Below are 15,859 nucleotides of genomic sequence, written 5' to 3'. Positions count from 1 at the left end.
ATGTTTTTGCTTGAGCTGACTTGTTTACCCTTTTGATTCTCCTTCCCCAAAATGGTGATGCTACTCAGTGCAGAGGAGGACGCTGGCAAGTAGGAGAAGGGAGGAAAGAAGAGGAGAAAAAGGAGAAGAGATAAGTGGAACATTGAGGGGCCCAGAGAATCTTACAGCTGGAGAGTTTTCTTGAGTACCTGAATTGCAAGTCAGCAAAGTGTTTAATTTTGAACCCTTGATTTTCTAGGATATTGAACAGAGATACATTACTGATTCCCTTACAAGAAAGTGATGTTGTCTCATTGGACTAATTCTGAGAATAAATCATTCCTTCAAGAAATCAAAATATTTCTTTTATGGCAATTACCAAGCCTTCAAAACTGGGATCATATTTTGATTTTGCTGGATTAGGATGTATAAATAGTGTAATGGATTTCTTGAGGTACAAAATAGATTGTAAGATTTATTAAAATTCGTATTTCTAAAAACATTACATTAAAATGCAACACCTAGAGAAATTGTAAATGATTAAAAAGAAGTTCTTGCCTCCTCTGAGTATCTGAGCCCCTGCATTCACTGCATATGGTTTATCATTTGTTTAAAATTCGGTTTTAATTCTTTTAAAATGAGATTTAAATCCTTTTTATTCAGTTATTTCCAGTTATTACTTTTTTTTTAATCTCATTTTCAGTCTCTTGGATGCTTCTGATTTCTGCAGAGCTAATTCTATTTTTGCAATCTTCCTGGTTCCATCCCCACACTCTTGATTTCCCCAGTCCCTCTTTATCCATAGGGGTAAAAGACTCATTTACCAGGACTCCCAGGGTTACCAAAATCAACATATGCTCAAGTACCTTATATGAAATGGTGCAGTATTTGCATATATTCCACATGTATCTTCCCATGTACTTTAAATCATCTCCAGATTACTTATAATACCTAATACAATGTAAATGCTAGGAAAATAGTTATAAGTACAATATAAATCCTTGTAAATAGTTACCTGCATGTAACAAATTCAAGTTTTGCTTTTTGGTTCATTCTGGAATTTTTCTTTTAGAGTATTTTCTGTCCTTGTTTGGTTGAATCTGTGATTGTGGTATGCGAGGATACGGAGAGCCAGTTATACATAATAAAATTATACATAATAAATTACACATAATAAAAATGTCACTGATTTAGATTAATTTCAGGAGATATGGTTCAAACTAATAAGAAGATTGTATAATAGTCTGTCTTTAAACCCATATATGCCTTTACACTTACTTTACTTACTGCTGGAATGTTAATAAAGTACATAATATCTTCTGGGAATTTATTTTAATGAAAAGATAAAGAATATTTACATTTTTCACTGAGTATTGTGCTGGCCCTTTGCCCTCAGAACAGTTCTTCGCTGTCTCCCATCTCTGTTTTATTCTGCAAAGGCTCTAAACTCTTCAGGGTGCATTTCCTCTGGGTTTGGCCAGTTGGAACCACTGGTGGAAGATTAGAGGGCAGGAATAAAGGGATATTTCTACGCTTGTCTCTATGCTTAAGCGGCAGGTGCAGCTCTTGGTGGGGCTACATTGGACAGACTGCTACGATTTCTGTATTTGCTTGGTGGCCCTAAACCCTGGGTTTCAGGAACATTCCTTTTTCCCTTTTATACTTTAGCGCAGGGCTGATGATGGTTTCCTGTGGTTACCAGTCTCTGAGCTGTTTCATTGCCCCCTGTTTGACTTCTCAGCTCATCCATCACTCATAAAACTAATTCTCAAATTCCCTCTGTTTTGGAAAACATGAATTTCTAAAATAAATGGCTTGGGGACAACTGAATAGTAATTTGGGAAAAAAAATTAGCTTCTATCTTATGCCAATTGCCAGGACAAACTCCAAATGGATCAGAGATCTAAATGTAAAATATGAATCCATTTAATAATAGAAGAAAACAGCAGTGATTTATCTCTTGACCTGGGCATGAAGGAACTTTCAAACTATAATCCCAAATCTAGAAACATTAAAAGAAAAGATTGTTAATATCCATTAATTAATAAATAATAAATAATAAAAATAATAAAAAAATTTTTACATGGTGCAACACCACATGCAAAGTCAAAAGACCAATAAAAAAATCAGAAGACTTATGGCCAAAGGGCTGATTTCTCTAATAAATAAAGTATCCTTAAAAATCAAGAAAAAAATCACAAAGTGTGATATAAAGTGGACAAAAACCCCGAAACAGTTCACAAAAAATATAAAATGGCCCTTAAATACAAGAGAAGATATTCAGCTTTTACTCATAATAAAATGCAAATTAGAACTTTATTGAGAGGCCACTTCTCATCTATCAGAATGGTAGAACGTTTCAAAATCTAGATAACACATTTGTCAAGGCTGTGGAGATTTGGATACTTTTGTACATTTCTGATGGGAATGCAAAATGATAACCACCCCTCTGGAGGGGATTTGATGCTATCTAACAAAATTGTATATGCGTTTACCTTTTGAAATAGAGATCCCGGCTCTGGAAATTTGTCCTGAAGAAATACTTCCATAAATATGAAACAGCATATGTGTAAGGTTTTCATTCAGGAGTAAGTTGTAATAGCAAAACCTTGCAGTCAATCTAAATGACCGCTCAGAGGAGACTAATTGAATTAAATACATTGCTCCAGATAATGGTATGTGATGTAGCCAAAGAGGAGGAATAAGAAAGCAATCTGTGAATCCAGGCTATAATGGAGTGCATATAATAGGCTACCTGTCATGTAAAAAAGAAGGGGAAATTCCTCATTCTTCCAAAATGAAACAGGGTATATCAACCAGATATCAATGAAAATATTTATTTACAGTGTGTGTTGGGATGGTGTAGAGGGTATCGGGATGAATGTGAGATTTCTCTTAGTAGACCATTTTTATGTGGTTTTAATTTTGAACATGTGAATATTGTAAATATTCAAAAATATAACAAAACGTGAAAAGGCAGGCATTAAATCTGAATTTAAGCAAGAAATAACCTACTGTATGTGAAATTGATGATAATCACACAGAGAAAGGAATTGAGTAACTTGAACACAGGACTTTGACTGTGTACCCTGAATAGAATGTGTTATAAAGTAAACAAGAACTACAAAGAACTGTTGACATTTGCTCAGCAGCTTTGTTCTTGGTGATGGTATTTGGCGGTATAGTTCTGAAACTGTTTCGTGTGAATAATAGGATAAAGCAATTGAGTAAGTGTATTGATGTTTTTGGGAAGCAGTTTTTACTTTCATAAGTGAGGGCAAATAATACAATGTTGGATTTCAATAAGAGGTATCAATATGAGCTCATTATTTGTATTGTATTGTATTATATTATATTTTATTTTTTGATAGATAACATGGACACATGTATGTACACTTCCTAGTGCTGTGTGATAAAAGGAATTTAAGCGAATCCACTTCAGTAGCAATGAGTACAGCTGGCATCTAGATCTGGATTTCTAAATATCAGTCACCACCAAAGTGTTTCTAAGAGAAATGGCTATTTCTAGGCCCAGCGCAGGGAATTTACAAAGTAAACCTGAAAAATCTCATATCACAAAGCAAGTAAGTACACGAAGACTAATAGGTTCATTAAAAAGTTCAGAAGCTGGCTTGAGACAAGTTACACATCAAAAAGAATGGTGATATTTGATTGTAACATGTTGAATAAACCAAATTCATGAATGCTTCATGTTGAGATGTGAGAGAGAGAGAGAAAGAAAGAGACTGAGAGAGAAGAAAAGATATTTTTATAAAAGAATGCTAGCTAATAAATATAGGCAGGATAATTAGGAAATAAGAATTTTCACTCCAATGTAATCAATTATTAGTTATCAGTTAATTATTAATTATTCAAACTAGGATGATCAGTGAATGCTGAAACTGTTAGGTTAAAGATTGTTGAGGAACAGGATATTATTGTGATCCAAAAGTATACCCCAGAAATTATTTGGGGTAGAAGGAAAAATATACTTTTATAATGGACATATCTGATGTTTCACACCTTAACCAAGTGATCAAACCTGGCATCTCTAAAAATGGAATAAGCTAACATTATGTGCCTCCTGCAATAATAAACTAAGATGTATAAATCATTAATATAGCGGTGGGGGGGGGTTGGGGTGGGATGAACTGGGAGATTGGGATTGCCATATATACATTACTAATAAGAAAAAAAATTGTACACTTTAAATATATGCAGTTTATTATATGTCAATTGTATCTCAATAAAAGTTCCTAAAGAAAAAAAAGCATTAATATAGGTAGTATATTTCCTAAAAATATTTAATCTAAATCTTAGGTCACTGTTGGTGAGTTGTGTTTTTCGAGAAATTTGTCCATTTCATCTAAGTGGTCAAATTGGTTGGCATAAGGTTTCTTTTTTATAATATTCTCTTAATTATCCTTTTAGTATCAGTAGACTTTCAGGGGTGTACTTCTTATTAATAATATTGGTAATTTGTGTTTTCTTCTTGATCAGTCTTAGTAAATGCTTATCAATTTTATTGTTTTCAAGTAATTTTTGATATTTTCTCTCAGTTTTATCAATTTCTATGCATATTTATTATTTCACCCTTTCTGTTTACTTTGGGTTTGACTTGTATCTTAGGTTACTGATCTAAGACCTTTCTTATTTTCTAACATAAGTATTCCAAGTTATAAATTTCCCTTTAAGCAGTGTTTAGCTGCATCCCACAAATTTTGAGATGTTGTGTTTTCAGTGTTATTCAGTTTATTTTCTCTTTTTTCTTAAAATTTTGTGTTTGACCTATGGATTATTTAGATGTGTTGCTTAATTTTCAAATATTTGAGAAATTTAAAAATATCTTTTGGCTAATAGTAATTTCTAATTTAATACTAGTGTGGTCAGAGGACATTCTGTGTAAGAGTTCAGTCTTTTGACATTTTTGAGACTTGTTTTATGGCCCCCACGTATGACTTACCTTGGCAAGTGTTCCGTGTATACTTGTAAAGAATGTGTGTTCTGCAGCTGTTGAGAAACTTGAATCTAAAATGAGGAAAATAATAGGCGTATTTAGAACCCTTTTTATTCTACAGACTAACTGGCCTGGAGTCTTTTCAAAAGCTGATGTTTTTAAAAAACAGTTAATACACAAAAAACATTCAGACTTGTCTAGATTTAAAAAGACTAAAGAGCCAAAACAAGATAGAGTAGTTTATGAACCTCGAGTGGATCCTGGATCAGAAGGTAAAAAAACAATGAAAGATATTTTGGGAACAGTTGAAGAAACTTAAATATGGACTGAATAACAGATGATATTATTGAATTTTTTTAGGTGTGATAATGCATTTTGGTTATATAAGAGCCTATCCTTATTCTCTGGAGACAGATGCTGAAGTATTTAGGGGTAAAGTATTTAGGGGTAAAATATTTAGGCATGTTGTCTGAAACTTATTTTCAAATGACAGAGAGTGAGAGTGAGAGAGAGTGAGTGAGAGACCAAGTATATACATTGGTGAATCTAGGTAAAGAGAATGTGGTTATTCACTGTACCATTCTTTAACTTTTCGTTAGGTTTGAAATATTTCAGAATGAAAAGTTGGGAGGGGGGAAAACCTCTCTGTAAATAATGAGGATAATTTTCATTTTTCCTAGTTAGAACCTACTCATACAAGCGTTAGGTACATTGATTTAGCTCTCAACACAACCAGTACTATTATTACCATAACTGTTTTGCTGTGCCATAGAGGAAAATAAGGTTAAATGATGTTTCTAGCCTTGCAAGAGTAGTAAGAGCAGTAAGAGGTGGATCAGGGGCTTAAACTTGAGTCTGATGAACTCCAAAACCTGTGCTGTAAACCTCTACCCTGTCTTTCTCTCACTTTGATGTCCCAGGTGCTTGAATTCCTCATTTTTGGTTGATGCTGTTATCTTTCTTTGCATAATAAATGTTTTCCCCATTAGGTAGACCAGAGTTAAACTTCTGCTCATTTCATATTGGGCTTATGAGTGTCAAAGCAAAAATTATACAGGTAAGAGAGACTTTATTCAAGGTTACTGTAGGAAGAGAGAGAGAGACTAGAACCCAGTGAGTTCTACCCCACTGAAACAAAGGTCTGGAAAGTTTTTAAGAGCTGGGATGGTGGGTGGGGAGGATCTTAGGCCACCCATGTTTGCTAATTGACCTTACCCAAAGGAAAAGTAAACTCTCTGTATCTTCATGACAGGAAGTAGTTTTACAACTTGGAGCAGGGTGTCCATGGGAAGTTAGACTCCCATCCTCCCACAGAAAGAGATAAGGGAGCTGTCTCTCTGTATTTATATTTCAAAGGGATGGCTCCAAGGTCCTTGAGAAGGATAGTATAGGGTTGTAAATTTGGTTAAGAAGCTTTTTAAAAGATTTACATCTCAAGCAGAGCAAGGATTTGCAATTATAAGTTTTCAAAAGTTAATGCTGTAAGAAAAGGGAAGCTTGTCTGAAGTTTAGTTAAGCTGGTGGAATGATAAGGCCTTTTTGGTAATGACAGTGCAGATTTACAGAGGTCTGAGAGCTGTGCAACTTGCGTCCTCACTCCAGTCCTCACTCAACTTCCTGACTTTCCCTTGGTCTGCTCATGACTCTACACAAATCCTTCTTTTCCTTTTGAAAATAAATATGAGTACTTCTCTTCCTCTGCTTCTTCCCGCCTTGTTTCTGCCAGAGGATATTCCCTTTACAAGCCCATGATTCTCTTCTCTTACTTTCTTCCTGAACTTTTAATCCTCTTCTTTCCTCTTCCCCTTCCTTCTTTCTAGGGGTAGGCCATCTTGTGGCTCCCTTCCAATTCCAATTCTCTCTGGTCTCTCTCTCAGGGTCCACTTAGGAAAAAGTAAGTAGGGCTATACTAATGCAATAAAGAGTCTCGCTCTTCTCAGATGTTCGTAAAAGGCAGTGATTAAAAAGATTTTCTCTAACTAGTGCCATAGGAGTAGCAGAGTGAATTGGTGATGGGCAGGAGTTATGGAATTTGCAGCATACTGTGTAGCTTTGAGTAAGCCTGATAGTTTCTCCGAGCTTCATTGCATTTTGTTTGCAAAATATAATAAATATAATACTAACCATAAGAATTAACTAATAATGGATATAAATCCACAGTGTCAAGTATTTACTAACGTATCCCACGTCTTTGAAAAAAAAATGTCTTTGCCTACATAATGCTAATAACTGTGTTGAGAAGATCTAAGGTGACATTTTTTCAGGTGGAATATCTGATCACTGCCCTCAAAAGTAAGTGTGGTAGATTTATATTGTGTCAATTTAGCTAAAACTAAAGTTCCCAGAATTCCTTTCCCTGTATAATTCTAAATCTTTTGGGCCATGCGAGGTATTTCATAGGAGGTATTTCATAGGAGATGTGGTGGGTGGAAGTGAAGCAGCACTGCCTAGAAGGTCAGTATAGGGCATGAGGTACTGGTGCAGCCTGCTGCATGTTGTCACGTGCTGTAGCTGATCTACTGGTTCACCTCCAGCTCCTGCTGTGTTTCTGCCTTCATGCTTCTCTAACTCCTGGACCCAGACGTGATTAGTTCTTTGATGAAGGGTGCCAGCTTCCCCTGGAGGATACCTTCATCATCAAAGTAGGAGCTTGGAGGCAGTGAGAGACTGTACTGGACAGTAGTCCTTTATGCTCATCCTCATGGGTTCCAACTTTTCCTGGCTTCCCCTATTTCCCATCTGTCTTCTCTTTCCTGTGGTCTTGTCTGCAGATTTAGGCTCTAGTACAAGAAGCAGGTGGAATAGTTTCACGTAGACTCTTTAACCTGCTCCACCAACTATGTAAAGTCAAATCCCTGATTCATCTTTTAATGTATCTAATCTGTCATAGTCGTTTTACTTCTCTAATAGAACCTTGTCAGGTATAACAGGTAATGAGTTTTGTCAGAGAGCTGCATAGATCAGGCTTTATATCTCTCTGTTACTAGGACAATTCTGTAAAGATGACCATTTCCTGGGCCGTAGGAAATGAGGCTCTGTGCCTGGGCCTTCAAATTCTCCTTCCTTGTGAAGTGTGTGGAAATAGATATATTTCCAATTCTAACTCATTTGAATCAGACTAATTCTAAGATCATATTTTTGCTCCATCAACGATTACAAGCTATAATGATAGCCTTTCCTAATGTGGTGACAAAATATCACATAACTTTGCAGATGTTACATTGGTAATTTCTAATACAGACATTGAATGATTTATAGAATCAGTGTGTGTCAAACTGCCAATTTTCACATTTTGAACATAACATGTAAAAATAGTACCTTTTACAAGATAAGATATGCAATATAAAATATAATAAAAAAAATCTGAGTGGAAGTACAAGCTCAGAGAGGCAGCTGGATGTAGTAGTTTAAAATGTAAAATAGTACCACACATCTTGGAGTGTTGCTTGTTAGCTCCGAGCTTGCCAATTATGTGACATTGGGTGATTAGTTAGCCTCTCTGTGCTTCAGTTGCCTCATCTACTGTCCCGGATGTGATGGGGTGGTTGTGATAAATGTGCAGTTCTTGGAGTAGTGCATGGCACAGCACAGGCAGAAGCTTTGGTTCGGTTGGACTAAATTCTCCCTTATAAAGTAGAAACTATTCCTTTCCCCATTCCATGTGGGCTGGGACCAGGTCTGTCTACCCTTGTGTCCCTTACTTGACCCATTGAAGGTGTATGTTGTGGTGCCTCACCCAGTTCCCTCTTCAGGATGCAGGTACTTATTCTTGCAAATGCTGGGATGTTACCTGCTGAGGCTTATAGCTGAGTCCCTCCCCTGGATCGCCTTGGGTCAAAGGGAGCTGCCAAAATTAAGTTCCTCCCTAGGGAGAAGTCCATATCCAATGACTGGTGGAAGTGGCGTACAAATCTCTTGTGAGGCAACTAGAAATGCTCCACTGGGGTCGGCTGGGTTGGCGCCTCCGTTGTGTCTGCATCACAGTTCAGCCCCATCTGCTACCTCTCTCCAGTCCTGCTTCCCTCACTGCCACACAGGTGCACAGTTGTTGTTCCTGAGAGCATTCTGGATGATCTTGCACACAGGCCTCCATCTCAAAGCCTGTTTAAAGGGATGTGAGGAGGAAACTTTCAGGGGTAATTGAAATGTTCATTATATTGGTTGTGCTGATGGTTAAAAATTCATCAAATCATTCAATTTAAATATTTGTGGTTTATTGTATGTCAGTTATACTTCAATAAGGAAAAAAGTCAGAGGGACACTATGAGAAAAAAATGAAGTATGTTTTGGTCACATCCCACTATTACTGTTTTTCTAATGTATAGTGTACTCTTTTCTCATGTTCTTGCCTGTGAACCTTATTGTTTATCATATCTAATTCCTCTTCACTCCTTTGTATATTTGTATAGTTATTCATTCTCTTGAACAGACATTCTCTGAGCACCCTCCAAGCCCAGATCCTTTCTAGGCATTTGGGATAAAAAGACAAATTAGGCACGGTCTTTCTCCACCATGAGTTCATTGCGCCATGGAGGAGACTGAACTAGAGGCAATTCCAGTGTTTAACTGGCGTTCACGACCCTCCATAGGTTGGCTTCAACCTGTGACAGTAGAGGTAGCACATATTTATGATGAAAAATGAGACAGGTACAGAACACAATAAAGAAGGAAATAATGATCAAAGTCCAGTGCACTTACAGTTATTTATTTATTTATCATTTTATCACAAGTTTTCTCCCATATCACCAAATCCTTGAAGAAATGATTTTTTTTTTAACCAGGAAAACTGTTTTATTCCATGACTATGTACATTATGTTCTCTCATGTAGCATTTGTTTTGGGGCTTTTGTTCCCATCATTAACCATGTGTCTCTGTCATTATTGTCAGAGGTGCCTGGAAAAGTCCTGTGGCAGATCCAGTGATCTGTGTCCACGAACCTTTCAAGTTCCCCGGGACCTCTCTCTTCTCCATGACTTTTACTAATTTGATTTGTAACACTTCCCACATCTTCAGCTTTGTTCCAATAAAGCACCTCCTTCCTCGTCTCCCTTTCTACCTTTATGGCATGATAGAAAGGGAGCACAGATGCCCGCTGGGAGCGGGGTGTGGCTGTTAGGGCCAGAAGTGGGGAGGAGGAGCTGAGGACCTCAACCAGTGCATAAAAATGTCATTTTAAGTTCTATTTGCTCTCCAGAAGTGCTCACCATTTCACTGGCAAAAGGGGATGTTCCCCGTTGGACTTCCTTAGGGTCACCAGGAGACTGAATGATACCTAGCAGGATTTCTAACCCCAGTCACTTTGCTGATAGTTCATCAGCATTTCAGGTATCCACAACTTTATGCTCATCCACAGAGGACTTCAGAGGATTTCAAAGAAGAAATAACAAGGGCAATAGAGGAAGAAAAACATTAGTCCATATGTCTGGGAAAAGGTAGTCAAATCCGAATGATCTCTTTAGATGTTTTAAATAGGGAAATTGGAAAAAGAGTTTCCTTGGGGGCCACGGACACCCAGAGAAACCAAGTGTGAGAAACTAGAAGCTAATTACTTTGGTTTGCCTCTTCTACTGTGATGATGTGTTTGAATTTTAATCAGTGGTTCAGATTTGAAAAGGGTGCCTGTGCCAAGACAGAAAACCGAGAAATTCACTTTGTCATGTTGAGAAGCAAATGTTTGTAAATTAATAATACCAACAATAACTAAACAAAATTAAGTAAAACCTAGATATTAGATATTTCTTTGTAGTCTTTATGCATAGTGCAGTGTATTACCTTATTTAATCCTCATATAGTCCTGTGAGAAAGGCATTTACCTTCTAACTATGAGGAAATTGAAGCACAGAAAGGCTGTGTCACTTGCCTGAGGTCACGAGGCTGGTATCATGAGCTAGAATCCTCATTAGGGTCTGGTTGATTCCACTGTTAAATCATTTTTCTTTACTTTCATGGGAGATGCTGTTCACTGGCTCTCTTTCCAAGAGCTTGGTAAGGTGTAGAAAACCTGTGAGAGCTGTATGTATGGACTTTGAAAACTTGTCCTCTTGCTACTGATTTTTAATGTTACTGCCTCGTAGTTAGAGAATTCGCTGTTCCGTATCGATTGCTTGGTAGAAATTTTTGTGAATTGACATGGTCAATTTTTGTGAATTATCCGTACAGACTTGAAAATAAGGTGTCTACTCTATTTGTAGAATATGTCTGCTGGATCAATATTGTTTATTTTGCTCTTCAAATCTTTTATCACCTTATTTATTTTTGCCTGCTTGATTTATCAGTTTTCAAGAGAGATGAGTTAAAATATCCCATGGTGATTCTTTGATCAATTTCTCATCTTGAGTCTAGTTATTTTTCTTCTACATTTTGAGACTGTGTAGTTCATTTATACCGGATCAGAATTGTCGTATCTTCCTGATGAATTTTAAATTTCATCATTAAGATCCTGTTTTATCCATAAAGATGCATTTTGCCATATTATAATTTGATATCAATATTATCATATCATGTTTCTGTTAATATTTTCTTGCTTTATCTTTCTTTATCAAACTTTAAAAAATATTATAAAAACACGTGTGTGTGTGTGTGTGTGTTTGTGTGTGTGGTGGTGGGGTGTTCTGGGGATTAAATTAATTCTGAAATTTATGCAGAGCAGTAAAAAGGCAATAATAGCTAAAACATTCTAGAGTGGGGGAAAATATGGTGGAGGGGATTGGCAAGATTTATTTTAAAGTTATAAAAAGTAATTTAGTGAGTTATTAATATATGGATAGAAAAATAGGTCAATGAATCTGAATAGAAAATCCAGAAATAGACAAACTAGAATTGGAGATCAGTGGGGGAAAGGATAAGCTTTTCAATAAATGGTACTGGGCTCATTTACATATTGATTTCCTTCCTAAAATATGACAAAAAATGAAAATGAAAGTTCAAACCATATAACTTTAGGAGACAATATTGGAGAATATATTATGACTTTGGGGTAGGAAATGACTTCTTAAAATGGTGGCGAAAGTTCCAAACTAAAAAGGAAAGATTGTTACATTTGACTACAGTGAAATTAAAAGTTTTAGTTCATCAAAACCTACTATAAACAGAATTAGGATATTTGCAATATATGTACTTGACAAATAATCAATATCTAGAATATATGAATAACTCTTCTCAAAAACTCAGTAGAAAAATGGACAGAAGGTAAACTAATATGTTGCAGAAGAGGAACCTTAAGTGGCCAATAAGCATGTGAAATGATGATCTACCTTATTAGTAATCAAACAATTGCAAATTAATACCACAGTGAATACCATGTTATATCCATCAGTTAGTAAAAATTAAAACATCTGAAAACACATTTTGTAAACAACAAATACAGTACCTTATGACCCAGCAATTCCACTCCTAAGCATATTCCCTAAAAAATGCTTGTTTTTGTATAAGACTTGCACAAGGCTTTTCATAGCAGCAATGTCTGTATTCATAAAGACCAGAAATAACTCAAATGTCTATCATTTGAGAATGAACAAATAAATTTTAGTGTAATTATACAATGCAATACTAGATTACAGGGATTCTATATTCCTGTGATAGCTCTGTCCCATGGAATACTGTATCCCTATAATATGGGATTGTGTCCCATGTGACCCTGGATTCCTGAAGGGATCTTAAAACCCCAACTTCCAGTCCCTAGAGTCTATGTATGGTCCTACACTCCCTTAATCCACCATGACTGTACCTTCCCCTTACTGCTTTGCCTATTCATTTCTGACCCTTGGGGATTTCCTTTTGTGTCTTTGACATTGAACTTTGTGAAAGAATTTTACATTTTTTAAAATATTTTTTAAGATTTATTTATTTACTTATTTATTTTTTATTTATTGGCTGCATTGGGTCTTTGTTGCTACGCATGGGGTTTCTGTAGTAGCGGAGAGCGGGCTACTCTTCATTGCGGTGCGCGGGCTTCTTATTGTGGTGGCTTCTCTTGTTGCAGAGCACGGGCTCTAGGCGCGTGGGCTTCAGTCGTTGTGGCACATGGGCTCAATAGTTGTGGCTCGAGGGCTCTGGAGTGCAGGCTCAGTAGTTGTGGTGCACAGGCTTAGTTGCTCTGTGGCATGTGGGATCTTCCCGGACCAGGGCTCGAACCTGTGTCCCCTGCATTGGCAGGTGGATTCTTACCCGCTGTGCCGCCAGGGAAGCCCAAGAATTTTTATATTTTGAATTTTGCAATTTGTGGAGAATGTTTTATCAGGCATTTCTATGATTTTATAGATGAAGGAGGCTTCTCTGCATCAACAGTGTCACAAGCAGCCACTGCCACCCATCTATATTGACTCTGCTTATTCCAGGATTCGGTGCTTTGCTAAAATCATGTTGCTTTGCCCAAGTTTGGCTGTTTTATCTGCCAGCAGACTGGAATATATTCTTCATGAAATCCTTTTAGAGTTTTCTTTTATTTATGTTTGATCCTTTTACTCAAAAAGACATACAAAGTCTACAATTTAGAAATATAATTATTTCCCTTCTCTTTTAGACCTAGCTCTATTATTTCCACACCAGTGTTTATGATGACTTACCATGATAACGGCATTTTCAAAAGCCTTTTCTTATATCAGGTATCTTGGTGCATATGAAGAATCATTTATGAGCTATTCCAGAGGGCTGAATGTAGACTTGTGAAAGGAGACCAGGAATGACAACAGAGGTATTCTTAAATTACATTTGTAAAACCAAGATTTTAGAATGCAGTCATAAAGCCTGAACATTTGCCCTCCCCTCCCCTCCACTTTATACCCTTCCTTCACCTCCTTCTCCTTCTCCTTTTTGCATTAAGATTTTTTAGTGGACTCTAAAGTCTAAAACTCTTAGAAAAGGCTAGACTACAGAACACATCCACCAGAGAATTATGTAAATTTAGTCATTCTGGGGAAGCATTTTTGAGACATCTTTTTTTATTTATTTATTTATTATTTTTTTGGGGGTACACCAAGTTCAATCATCTGTTTTTATACACATATCCCCGTATTCCCTCCCTTCCTTGACATCCCCCTCCTCGAGTCCCCCCCACCCTCCCCGCCCCAGTCCTCTAAGGCATCTTCCATCCTCGAGTTGGACTCCCTTTTTTATACAACAACTTCCCACTGACTATCTATTTTACAGTTGGTAGTATATATATGTCTGTGCTACTCTTTCGCTTCGTCTCAGTTTCCCCTTCACCCCCCGCCCCCTCCCATACCTCGAATTCTCCAGTCCTTGAGACATCTTTGATACAATAAATTCCTTTCCATTTGAAATTCCATTCCAAATTTGGTGTGTCAAATGCTGAAACTCCCTCATTTCCTTATACCCAGTCTCTATTTGTTTCTCCACACTTTCTTTTTTCATGAAACAGAAGAATCTGCCTGCAGTATCTCTCACTAATAGGAAGCCATATGGTACTTGAATGACCCCAGAAACAGAGGTTCGAGACACTTTTTCCACAAAGTCTATTTGCCAGATGCCATCCCTGATTCTAGCCTTTGATCCTGGAGGGCTAAAAAAGAAAAATTTTCAGATTAGCTGTTGGCATATTAAAAGTTGCCTTATCTTTAAGAGCTTTTGGGTCATGGAAACTACGGCTTCATTTTAAACTCCAGATTAGATGTTCCTCATCTGATCATCACAAATCCAAGGAAATAAATGAGCTGCAAGCACAAGAAATATAAATAAAATTACAGGATAGCACATAATCAGTTTGCTAAAAATCATTAATAAAAAGAAAAAGTTAAAAGCAGTCAGAGGAAAATGAGACCTTGTGTACGAAGAAATAGAGATAAGGATGCCAGAAAATATCTCATGAGGAATGATGAAAGTGAGAAAGTGGAAAAGCATCTTTAAAGAAATGAAAGAAAAATACTGTCAACTGAGAATTCTATACTTGCCAAAAGTGTCTTTCAAAAATGAAGGCAAAATAGGGGCTTCCCTGGCAGTCCAGTGGTTAAGATTCCCACGCTTCCACTGCAGGGGCATGCGAGTTCGATCCCTGGTCAGGGAACTAAGATCCAGATCCCACATGCCATGTGGTGTGGACAGAAAAATCAATCAATCAATCAGTCAATCCCATGGAGAATATCGATATTTTTTAAAAAATGAAGGCAATACAGAAGCTGGAAGAATTCACCACCAGCAGACCTCCAGTACCAGAGATATTAAAAGAAGTCCTTCAGACAGAAGGACAATGACACCAGCTGGAATGTATATCCAGGGAAAAAAGTGCACAACAAATGATAATTACATAGGTAGATATATATGATTTTTTTTTATTATTTGAATATCCTTAAAAGATAATTGGGGGCTTCCCTGGTGGCTCAGTGGTTAAGAAACTGCCTGCCAATGCAGGGGACATGGGTTCGAGCTCTGGTCGGTGAAGATCCCACATGCCGTGGAGCAGCTAAGCCCACGCGCCACAACTACTGAGCCTGTGCTCTAGAGGCCACGGGCCACAACTGTTGAGCCCGTGTGCCACAGCTAGAGTCCGTGCTCCACAACCAAGAGAAACCACCGCACTGAGAAGAGAAACCACTGCAACGAAGAGTAGCCCCTGCTCTCCACAACTACAGAAAGCCCGCATGTAGCAACGAAGACTCAACACAGCCAAAAATAAAAAATAAATTAAAAAAAAAGAAAAAGAAAGTTAATTGATGACATAAGCAAAAACAATAATGTATTGGGGAATTTATAATATACACACATATGCAAATATATGACAATAATATAAAAACGCAGAGGTGAGAAATGAAAGTATGCTTTTGTTAAGTTCTTACACTCTGTATGAAATGGTATAATATCACTTGACGATAAAATGTGATAGGTTAAAGATGTGTACTATAAACCCCAAAGAAACCACTAAAACAGCAAAGCAGCAGTAACAGCTAATAAGCCAACAAAGGAGATAA

Source organism: Hippopotamus amphibius, chromosome 1, assembly GCF_030028045.1.
Source record: "Hippopotamus amphibius kiboko isolate mHipAmp2 chromosome 1, mHipAmp2.hap2, whole genome shotgun sequence".
Classification (NCBI taxonomy): Eukaryota; Metazoa; Chordata; class Mammalia; order Artiodactyla; family Hippopotamidae; genus Hippopotamus; species Hippopotamus amphibius.
The sequence above is the reverse complement of the archived record's forward strand: the minus strand, read 5'-3'. Positions refer to the sequence as shown.